Genomic DNA, 12679 nt, shown 5'->3' with positions numbered 1-12679 from the left:
ATTGAGATAAATTGCATTATCTCACTTTCACTTTATTGTAGTGAATAAAGGTATTCTAATACCTTGTTTATCTTATTTGCTTTTGGTAATTTTTCTGAACAATTTCATCTTATCTTGATCCTTACAAAAAATACTCTGTGAGGAAATACAGCATACATTTCAGTATCTGTCCCCGTTATCCTTCCTGCTTCAGATCCTATCATGTCCTGTTTTGCACTTGTTTATTCATTCATTCATCCATCTACTCAATAACATTTGTCAAAATAATGATAATAAAAATCATGTGTACAATTTCTGAATACTTAAATTGTACCACTGTGTTTGAAATTAGAGACACAAAGATAAGTGATTTGGTTTCTCTGCTTAAAAAATTGAAAGTGTAATGGAGGATACACCTGCATTAACAGTAGTACTAAAATGCTTTTAATGAGAGAGAGATACCTAGGAAGTTTAGAAACACAGCAGAGGTATTCAACCCAGCTCTAGAATCCTGCAGATTTTTCTGGAGAGAGTCACACTGCTTAGTTCTCCCACAGTGCCAGATTCAAGGTTTTGATATTTGGGGTTAAATAATGATTAAAGACAGTTGATTCTCATGGAACTTGCAGACTATTTGGGGAAGGAGATTAGTAAGCAGGGCATTAAACCTTGGTTCATATGTGCTATACATCTAGCCCATTAGATCATACATTAAGCCCAACTTTAAAGTATAAGGTAAAAAATGGCTTGTCAAAGAAGGAACATTTAAGTTCAGGATCCAAGAATAAGTAGGACTCTAAGTCAAGTTGGAATGGTGAGCAGAAGAACAGAAAAGAGGAGAGGTCATTGCAGTATCAGGAAGCAAGTGTCAGGAGAGAGCATGGCATTTTGAGGGAACTACAAAGTCGTGTTAGAACTCTTCATGGCTGAAGTATGATATGTTAAGGCAAATAATGGGAACACTGGCACACTGGTAGGGTGACTGAGCAGATTACAAAATTTCTAATAGATTATTTCAAGTTGTTGGGACTGTATCATGAATGTAAAGACAACTGTAGGTTTTTTGAGAGATGAGTAACATAATAGTACTTACTAAATTACTTTGTCCGATTATGGCTGAACTTGAGCTAGAATCTAGAACCCAGTCCTTCCCCAAGTTTATGCCTTCTGTTCACTACTGCAGTTTTGCTGTTCAGCTATTGATTCTTTGTGCCACCTCCACATAAGAGCTACTTGTATGAAGGGTTTTCTCCTCTCCCCAGCTTTAAAGTTATTTTACTTACACATCTAAGATGAAAAATAGAGCCCCATTTTTGAAACTATAACCAGGTAAGTACTCCTTGCTACTTATCAGATGTGTAGGTAGGTGAATGCCTTTTTAGAATGATTGTTAGAGAGCTGGAGAAGCCCTCTGAAGATCCAGATTGGAATGACATTCCTACGTTCCTAACCACAGCAACAAGTTGAATGCTCTGGGAAACTGTAGGAAGGATACAGCAACGGTGCCCAGGGTTACCCATGGTCCTAGTTTCTGTAAACCTGATGCTGTACCATCTGCCCTACATGCCTGTACTGGACACATCCTGTTCTGTACAACCTGATAATGGGCCTGAGTCACCTTACCTCAATCTCCTGCCTCTGTCATCATCTTCACTTCTCAGAAGGAGTCCTTATTCTGGGGGTGCACTTTTAAGTACAAACCATCCAATCCAGAGTCTATACCCCCAACAACTTCTCTTACTGGACTCTCATACTCTGGAACCTTATATACTTGCCCTAACCACATCCGGTCTAGGTGCCAGACTACTCGACAGCCCCTCTACCCCACAACCTGCTAAAATTATTCAAACTAGCCAATCCGAAATCTGTATGCTCTACCTAGCTCCTTCCTTCCCGTGGTGACCACAGTAAAGGAGCTTCCTTACACTTCACCCCTCTCCCTCTGCCTCGTGACTGTCTCCAGTGAATCCCCATGTGACCCCCCACTGTGGCATGACATGCACTCCCTCTTTTGGGATCTGTTAATATAATCATCTATCTTTTTAACAGCAATTATATTCTGATCTATTGGCCTTTCCACACCTAAATAATAAACCCAATTAAAATATATGCCTTTATGATGAAACTGTCCAACATGCTCAGGGCTTAGTTTGTCAAAGTGCTTTACACGTGAAACCTCCTTTGATCATTTTTCTAATCCTCTGAGTGAAGTGGTTCAGCTGTGACTCCTTTTTTTTTGCAGAAGAACAAAGGCACAAAACCATTTCTTTGTCCAGAGGAACCTCGCTATTAGGTAGCAGAAACAGAATTGGAAACCAGACACCCTGATCTCATCCGAGCGTCTGGGTATTGTGCCAGGTCTGGGTATCTCCCAAGAACACACAGGAATTTTTGTACTACCAACCCTTGAAAATGGGAGCAAATTGGAGGGTGGGGCCATCTGAATTAGTGGTATGTCTGATTACTCAAAATATGTTCCATATGTAATAAATCAAATTAGTTGGATAATAAATGTTGCTAAGAAAATTTTTTTTAAGACTCTTGGTATTCACATGAAAATGATTCATGTGTAATTAATATCTAGGCACATAAACTTATGATAAAATTCCTTTATAATGCTTATTCTGTGAAATAGTTAAATTCTTCCAGTGCAATCCTATTAATTTTATTCATTTCATGAGTAAAACCTTTATTGTTATATAATATAAAGGGTTAAAAATCAGAGGAATGAATTTGTTACTCATTCTAAATTAATGAAAACTTGGGCAGGACATTAGATATGACCAAATCTAATTTCCTCTTATTTTACATAAAAAGAGGAGGTCCAATGTTACTGAAATCCTTTTGTCCAGTTGGTGATAGGTTTAAGACAAGGTGTAGCAGTTTGAATCTCTGTTCATAAGTCTCCATGCCTTCCCCATGTTAGAATTACACTTCGGTCATGAGATTTTTTAATACCAACCGCTGGAGTGAGCAATGTGTTCCCCTAATCTGTTCTTACTAAGCTTGGTCATGCTAAACTGCAGTACCAGTCTGACTCTTCTGGACCAAAATATAAATTATGTATCACATCTTTCTGCTCACCCTCTTGCATTCCTGTCATTTGTCAAGAGTACACACCAGGGGTAGCCACTAGGCCATGAAGAACAGTGAAAAGACCCACCTCTAGCCTGGAGCCAAGCAAGGTTTCAGGCAACCTGAAGACATGAGAATGAGAAAAAATAAATACTTGTTCCTGTAAGTCACTCAGTTTTGGAGTGCTTTCGTTCAAGGCATGATTGTGACCTTAGCTGATTCATATACTAGGAGGACTTCTTTATCTTCCATCCAGGGTTATTTTGATAGCATATGTGTTCATTTTTATGAATTTGGCTTACCTATATATAATTTTTTCTTGTGTTCTTGATATATTATCCAAGTGAACAAAACCAGCCAAGTGCAAAGTATCCTGGGAATAACCCAGAATCCTATGTTCAACTAAAAACTAATCTTTTCTGAATGCATTTAGTTAAGAACATCTTATTTATAGGCTGAATAGATCACTCACTTACCTACTTTGAATTACTTGAAATCCAAGTCAAGATTTGAAGTCAGGCATCAAATTTTCCTCAGATGCCTTGATATGGGTTGTTCTATTTCGGTAACCTAATTATGAGCCCCACCTTTAGTACATTTGGGGACTAAGTCCCCTTCAGAAAAACATAGTAATTACTAAAACATCCCCAATAAATGTATGAAGCATTCTAATGTATACCTTTGAACTTATTGGTAAGGTACCTATGTGCTTCATTTTTTTTTAGATAATTATTTTTTATTGAAGGGTAGTTGACACACAGTATTACATTAGTTTCAGGTGTACAACACAGTAATTGAACATTTATATACATGATAATTCTAGGTACCAGCTATCACCATACCAAGTTGTCACAATATTTTGACTATATTCCTTATGCTATACATTACATCCCAATTACTTACTTATTTTACAATTGGAAGTGTGTACTTTATTTATCTATTATTTATTTATTTATTTATTTATTTATTTATTTATTTATTTATTTATTTATTTATTTATTTTTTGTGAGGGCATCTCTCCTATTTTTTTTGATCAAATGGTTGTTAACAACAATAAAATTCTGTATAGGGGACTCAGTGCTCAATGTATAATCATTAATCCACCCCAAGCCTAATTTTCATCAGTCTCCAATCTTCTGAAGCATAATGAACAAGTTCTTACATGGAAAACAAATTGTTACATGGTGAATAAGTTACATGGTGAACAGTACAAGGGCAGTCATCACAGAAACTTTTGGTTTTGATCATGCATTATGATCAGTTCAAATATGAATATTCATTTGATTTTTATACTTGATTTATATGTGCATACCACATTTCTCTCTTTATTATTATTATTTTTAATAAAATGCTGAAGTGGTAGGTAGATGCAAGATAAAGGTAGAAAACATAGTTTAGTGTTGTAAGAGAGCAAATGTAGATTATCAGGTGTGTGCCTGTAGACTATGTGTTAATCCAAGCTAGACAAGGGCAATAAAACATCCACGTATGCAGAAGATTTCTCTCAGAACAGGGGGGGGAGGTTCTAAGCCTCACCTCTGTTGATCCACAATTTCTCACCTGACGGCGCCCCTGCGACTGTGCCTGTCTTAGGTTGTTCCTCCCTTGAGGAATCTTACCCGTCTCTGGCTAACCAGTCATCTTCCGGGGCCATACAGGGAAATGTAAAGTTGGTAAGTGAGAGAGAAGCCTTCTTGTTTGAAAAGGTTAGTTTTTTACTTCTTTGCATATTTATGCCCTGTGGCTTCTATGCCCAGCATTTGTCTTGAGGTATTTTTACCACTTGGAAGAATTATGATACACGGTAAATTCGATAATGAGGCACGAATCCTATTTAAGGGTTGTAATTAGGAAGGAAGAAGAAAAGCTATAGAAGTAGCAGGCGGAAGAAAACATGGGAAGATTGATTATTTCTTTGACATATCTTCTTGTATAGTAACTTCAGCATGTATAGGTTTTAAACTACTAATTAAATTGCACACACACATTAACATAATAGGAATACAGTTACATAACCAAAGCATACCTATAATACCAGCCATCTCCAGTGAAACCAAGAAAACCAGTTAGGCACCTTAGGCATTTGTGAAAACTTATCTATGATATGGTGGATATTGTCCAACTGAACTTGAACAGTCTGAGAGAAATCAGACAAATTAAAACAACCCATTCCTGGGGACTGTTCACATCCCATGTGTTCTTTTAACAGTAAATAGTCTGCAGTTGTAAGATTTTGGAGCGCTACAATTTGCACTTTTCCTAATTCTTGGTTGAGTTCCAACAGTGTAGATCCAGTCAAATTTATTGTTTTACTGTAGGCACAGGCCAGCTTAGATATCTCCTTCTTCATTCCCATGGCAAGTCCAGGAACCAGTGGGATGAGTGCATCTACTCCTGTAGCAGTGTGTGGATCTTTGTTGGGGTTTTCTGATGATCGTCTTTTGGCATGAGTCTTCCAGAGAGTGCTGATTTTGGAAGTTCTTTTTCATATCGTATCTTAGTTCATTTTCTGGGTAGCCAAATTAGGCTTTGATCCTCTGTATAAGCAGAAACACACCCTTTGCCTACACTTTGATATGCCCTTTATACCATTGTGTAGAACTCATTGGAGCTATGTGCTTCATTTTTAAATAGAGAAATCGAGTTATACAATTTACAAAGTGATTCCACATCTATTATCTTAGTTGATCAGGATGGGATGATGTTGTCCCATTTTGAAGGCAGTAAACTGAGAAATTTGCTCAGGTCATGCAGGTAGGAAATGGCCGGATCTAAACCTCATGTACTTTCCCTACTATCTCATCAAGGTTGAGATACGAAGCAAGGAAACCATGTGGGATAGAGAATATGGGCTGGAGCATGCCATGACAAAACGTGTCATCAGGGAGCACCGTGATTCAGTGAAGAAGGCAGACATGAGAATGAGAATGCTATCAAAGTAACCTTGGATGGAAGATAGAAAAGTCCTCCTAGTATATAGGTCAGCTAAGGTCACAATCATGCCTTGAAATAAAGCACTTCAAAACTCATTGATTTATAGGAAAAGTATTTATTTTTTCTCATTCTCCAGGGCAAGCTGACCCCTTTGCACCCCTAACAGTTGGCATATTTTTTGTGTGTCAATCAGGGTCAGGTAAAGAAAACAGAATCTGCCTCAGGTGGCTAAATAGAAAAAATTAATATGGAGTATTAGCTAAAAGGGTGCTATAATAGCTGAAAGAGTAAATAATCAATGATAAGGTGACCCAGAGATTAGCAAGAGGGAGATACCACTTTTTTCCATAGGTCTGATGGTACAATGGAAGGAAGAAGGCTACCAGCCCCTAGGAGCTGGGCCCGCATGTGAGAAGGGGAAGCTAGGAAGGAGATGCAGCCCGGAGAGAGCTCGATTCCCAAAGGAGAGGGAGCAGCTCTCTCAGAGGCCACCAGCTGTCCCAAGGAGAGAAGAAACACCTGTGCTTCCTCTCTCTTCCTGTTCTACAGTTTCTCAGCAGTGCTACTCAGGGCGAAAGCCAACCTGAAGCAAGTTGGCAAGATGTCTAGGAAATATACTTTGCAAGGGTCCGTGTTCTTCATGCAGAGCAGAGCAGTGTAGAGCAGGGTGAAGGTAGGAACCCACAGTCTGCGGGCATGTAGGCAAACAGCAGAGCACACTTGGATTATGAACACCTCAGAAGAGCAAGTTTTCAAGGTATTTCTTAAGTGAGAGGTGCCTCGTTTTAATGCATGTCAGGTAGGTGGCCTGACAACGTGACGGGAGTGACTGTTGGAGGTGGCGAGTAGAGTGGGCAAGAGACACAAACAGGATGTAGAGCCTGTCCTGAGACAAACTCTTGAGTCTAGGCATTTGCTGTTGCTGTTCTTTAGCAAGCCTTGCACTTATGTCCCATAATTGATTCGAGGGTATTTATCTCTTGAAAGTTTTAATAACCTCTCTCTCTGCCCCATCAACCCCTTACGAAAAGCAGGCAGATAAAGTGTGTGTGTGTGCGTGTGTGTGTGTGTGTGTGTGTGAGTGTAAGTGTGTGTGTGCATACTCATCAGAATCGAGTGGCGCACGCAGTCATGGCAGGCGGCCTGGCGCAAGTCTCTCCCCTGCTGCATCTGATCAATGAAGGAGACGTGAGGCCCATGAGCTGGTCCTGCGTGTTTGGCAGCTACTCTGAAGCTGGAATCAGTGTGCAAAGAACATGTTAGCCAGGGGCACAGGACGGAATGGAAAAGTACTCCTGAAAATGTGCCTAATTTCTTTCAGATGTCTCCCATCAGCCTGGTGGTTGGCATGCTTTCCTGTTTTCCATTTAGTACCTTTTATAGTCACATCTTCAAATATAAGATGAGTGAAAATAAAGTTTCTTAAATGAATGTCACCCATCCATATTCACACATACGTATGTATACGTTCTCCTTGCAGATATAATGCAAAAACTTAAAACATATAAAATTCAATAATATATAAAACTATATACACATGTATGTTTTAATTTTTTTTTAAGTCTTAATTACTTTTTACTTAATTTTTTTTCTCTCTCATCTTTTGGTGCCTACAGAAGAAAACAATAATAAATCATTTATAAAAGTGGCCCAATCCTTTCTACTGGGAACTTCAGCCAGACAGACTTTCTCATAAATTGTTTAGAATAATGTGAATCTCCAGTGATTTTTCTTTCATATGCATGTTTAAAAGATGAAAATAACAACCACAAGCTTTGAAAGATGGTTTTATTGGGCAGTGGTGGTGGGGATTTGCCAAGGGGAGAAGGAAAGGAGTATGTGGGGAAAATCTGTGCATTTTAACAAGTAATATAAGTTACTTCCTCATATTCTTGCTAAGAAACAGACTCTGTCACTTGAAAAGCAAAAACAAAAGCTAGATCAGAGACTGAGAACCACAAACAGAAATATTGAAGGCTGTAAGTAAAAAAGACAGTGAGTAAATAAATCCTCTTTCCTCTCCCTGGGCTTTCCATAAGCTTTCCTCTGGTGGGGGACATAGGTCGCACTAATGTTGGAGTTGGATCTCCACGCCAAACATTCTGAAACACTCCCTTGTTCATCAACTCAGAAAGAAACAACTTCCCAGCTGTGGCCCAGTGAAGTGCCTCCTCTTGGAAGATTTACCCAGGACTCATTATTTAAACATGAGCTGTTTTTTTCCTTCTAACTAAATCAATTGTTCAAATTAAAAAATGCAAAGGGAAATGCTTAACATACCTAAGAGAAACAATTCTCCTAAGGGATGTAAAACATGCTTTTAAAGAAATTCAAACAGATGGCATGCCAGTTCAGTGTCATTCACGTCAATTCAGGCTGAGGATCTCTTCCACACCTTACTTTTATCATCACACCAGGCAATTTGCAGACATTCTCATCATTACATTCAAGTTGTTCCTTATGCATTTTTGTTGGGTAGTGGGGTTTGGCCCATTATATGGAATCATCCATATTTTTAAAAACATCATGAAAAATACTACATATCATTAAATACCCTTCTACAAACTCATATCGAAAGCTGAATATTCTGCTACATTAATACATCTTATTTTATTTAACCAATGACCTAAAGTTGAATATATCAAGTATTTCACTTTTTCTTCATTAAAAACAATGGTGTGATGATGTAAGCATGCTAATAAAAAAGTCTCAAAATATTATCATGATTAGTCCCAGGAAATGTTCCTATGGGTACAATTTGGGTCAAGAGTATGCACATAAGCCTTTTGATACAAATATACACTTAATAACTAGAAAAGTTACATCAATTTTTATTTACATTAATAGTAGGAAAATGCTCATTTATTTGCTATATCTTTACCAACTCTGAGCTCTGTCACTTATAATTTTAATTTTATTTTCAGCATGCATTTTGATTTTACTGAAATATAAGTTTTCATTTATTTATCAGCATTCTATGTACTGATCAGTGAATCCTTAATTATATTCTTCAACAGTAACACCAACAGGTATTAATTTATATACACATCAGGTGCTGTGCTAAGAATTTAGGATGTAGAAGTCAATAAGATAGGCAAGGACCAAGCCTGCAAGAACCTTAAGGTTTAGTGGGGGAGAACAGTCACAAAGGTGTTGAGGATTTGAAAGGCTGGAATGCTACAAAGAATTTATCTAGGGAGACAAGAAAGGGTCCACTAATGAAGAAGGTAGTCAACTTATTGTTTTGTTTCATTGTTATTTTTTATTTTTAAGTGCTGTTCATCTACTAAGAATATTATTTCCTCAGGAAGACACAGAAAATACCCCTAATTTGCTACTGTTTGTCTTTTAATTTTGCTTTACATTTTTTCTTGCCAAATTTAACAATGAATTTCCCTATAATTTTGCTGTTGGTCGCCCTCAGAAAGGTCTTCTGTAAACAAACTGGTAGAAACTCTTACCAGCATTTTCTCTATACATGTTTTTTTTTAATGTATGTCTTTATGTGGAATGTATTTTATAATATACTATGAGATAATACTATAATGCTTTCTGGTTTTTTGCTTTGTTTTAGAGCTTCTTTTTTAGCCACAAATGGTGACAGTTGACCCAATATTTATTTTTTAATGATCCAGTCTTTTTTTCAATGAGTGAGGAAAATTTATACTATACTAAATTATTACTGTGCTTTGTACATTTTTAAAATATTCTTTTTCATTTATATGTGGCAGTGCTAATCAGTTTTATCAAGTTTCATATTTTCTTACATTTCATAAGGCAAGATCCTCCTCAAAGCATTTGTGCAAAACTCCTTTCATATTCTCATTGTTGGTATTTTAATTTCAATTGCCTTAATATTATTTATCAACTAGAAAGAACTGACATATTCCCAGCATACACCGCTACAGTTTAATTCATTCTGGTGTGTAACTCTTTAGCCAGTTTAGGATTAATTTGTCATACTACTATCTTTTTTTTTCCTATCATACCACTTCCAGTTCTGGTTCATATTATCTAGGATTTCAGAGCTAAAAAATATATATATTAAATTATTATATAGCAGGCATTTGATTTCTAGAATACATTTTGGCACATTCACTTAAAGGCTACTATTTATCATCAACTCTGCTTTTGATATATAAAAAGTCTTTTTTCCAAAGTCTCCATTCATGAGTTCTTTATGTTTCTTCATTTCACAGAGTGCTAAAGTATATCTTCCCATTATTCTTTCTAGCAGGGAGCATTCATATTATGTCTGCTGTAATCTTGAATGCTTAACAATATCTTTTTTTTTTATCAGATATCAACAATGTGGACGACTATGGAATGTTTTGGTTACAGTCACTTCCCTTCAAAACCTATGACTATATATGGCTCATTTTCTGGTATTTAGCAATATAAAAAAAATCTGAATCTAGTATTTTTTCATTGCTGTTATTATTTGGTGGTCACCATATCATAATTTGTTTTGAGTATTTTTCTTTTGGCTTTATATGATTTTCTTTTCACTTTGAAATTCAAAGAATGTAAATCTTACATTCTGATATCTCTCTCTACTTTCCTGGTATATGGTGATTTGGATTTGGACACAAGGAATTTTTCTACCTAAAGGGTCTTGTGTGATTCTTTAATCATTGTTTCAACTCTGTTTAGGTATGCCTTCTGAGATTCTTGTAAGTTACAGGGGATACTGCATCTGCCCTTCATGTATCTCATTCCTTTTCTAACCATATTTGTGGTTATCATTTGACAGAGCTGTTAAGTTGTTCTACATTATCTAGATGCTCTTCATTGCTTCTTAATTCAGCAAATAAGATTGTATCCCTATGAATTCTTTCATGATCTCAGATTATCACTCCTTTATAATTGCTTACTCTAGTTTCCCCCCCATTTTTGCCAAATTTTCCAGTCAATCCCATGAAAATTACAGGAACAATGACTTAGTTGCCTTTGTCCATTAATGTTGCCAGAATACATAGAAGTTTGCAATCTATTAAGAGTTAGAGAATTACATTTTCTAAAAAAGAAAACAAACATCAACTTTTCAATAGTTCTAACAGCTTGATGACCTGATATAAATTTATGAGAGCTGACAACAACATTTCTCATGTTCACTATTCTTAGCAAAGCCCATGTCCAGTAATTACTTTATAGATGAAAGAATAGTATATTCAACCAGCCTATATTTATTAAATAGTTAGGATGTGCCTTACTCATAGCAAGTTGTAACAGGAACCCAAATATATATACACAAAGTCATAGCCTTACCTGAAGTTCATTAATTTTCTAGTTACAGAAAGTAATATTTTTAATCAAATAATTCATGGATAACAATGTTATCAGCTGTTAAATTGCATAAATTCATAAAATGTGTAAGTTACAGTGTGAATATACTAAGTAATGAAATAATTGGGAAAAGTGGGACTGAAATTGTACTTTGAAGGACTTGCAAAATGTAGATAGGTTAGAATAGAAAGAAAATTCTACTTGGTGGAATGTATAATTATACCAAGAATTAATATAAACAAAACCACCACAGCTTATTATTTCCTAAGCACGTTAATGCCATTATTTCCTTTATTCTTCTCAACCATCCTTTGAGTTAACAGTATCTTGATACAAAGTAAAGAAACTGAGGCTTGTGACTAATGCAATCTGGGTTTCCTAGCTTCCACAGAGCAAGATTTTAGCTGCTAAGCAATACTCCACAGAACCAAAGAGTCATTGTTGACAGTGATTATGGTATGTGTGGGGAATAGTGATGGATTCAGTATAAAGAGGAAAATAATAACTATCCATGGGAGGATCTTTCAGAACATTATTATCTCAACAGCATTTGGACTTAAGACCTGAATGCCATTCACAACCATACGAGGCAGTATGAGTGGACAGTTTACCAAGTATTTTAAATCATTAATAGACCGTCTCCCTTTATATCTTATCTCTCCAGAGATTTCCATTGCCTTTCCTGTGTGGGACAAGCACAGCAGAGACCTGAAAAACATAAAGAAGCTGACCTCAATGTTGTTTTCCTCTGTAGTGACATTGTGATGAAAGGGTGTCTGAGTGACCCTCAGGGACATGGTATCAGCCTGGATTTGGGGAAGCAGAAAGAATGAGGAGCTGTGACTGAGAAAATCCTCTACATATTTAAGCTGAACTTTCTTGACATTTAATGTCTTTACAGGAGACCAAAGAGAATTGGAAAGGATTTATTTTTATGGCTCTTTTACTCATAGTGTTTAGAATTAGTTTAACATTTTATAATTGAGTTCTTGAATGCATGGAGGGCCTGAGCCATGGCTCTTTTCTCAAGAAGGAACTGAATTCCATCAGTTCTATTCAGTTGGTGAGTGTTTCAGGAGTCATCTCTGATTTCCTTAAGAAATGGCACAAGTCAGATGACATGATATTGTACATAAAACACCCTAAAGAATCCACTGCAAAACTACCAGAACTAATATCTGAATTCAGCAAAGTTGTAGGATACAAAATTAATACACAGAAATCTGTTGCATCCCTATACACTAACAATGAACTGATAGAAAGAGAAATCAGAAAAAATATTCCATTCACAATTGCATCAAAAAGAATAAAATACCTAGGAATAAACCTAACCAAGGAAGTGAAAGACCTATACCCTGAAAACTACAAGACACTCTTAAGAGAAATTAAAGAGGACACTAATAAA

The sequence above is a fragment of the Manis javanica genome, chromosome 9 (assembly GCF_040802235.1).
Source record: "Manis javanica isolate MJ-LG chromosome 9, MJ_LKY, whole genome shotgun sequence".
NCBI classification, from domain to species: Eukaryota; Metazoa; Chordata; class Mammalia; order Pholidota; family Manidae; genus Manis; species Manis javanica.
This window is presented reverse-complemented; position numbering follows the sequence as displayed.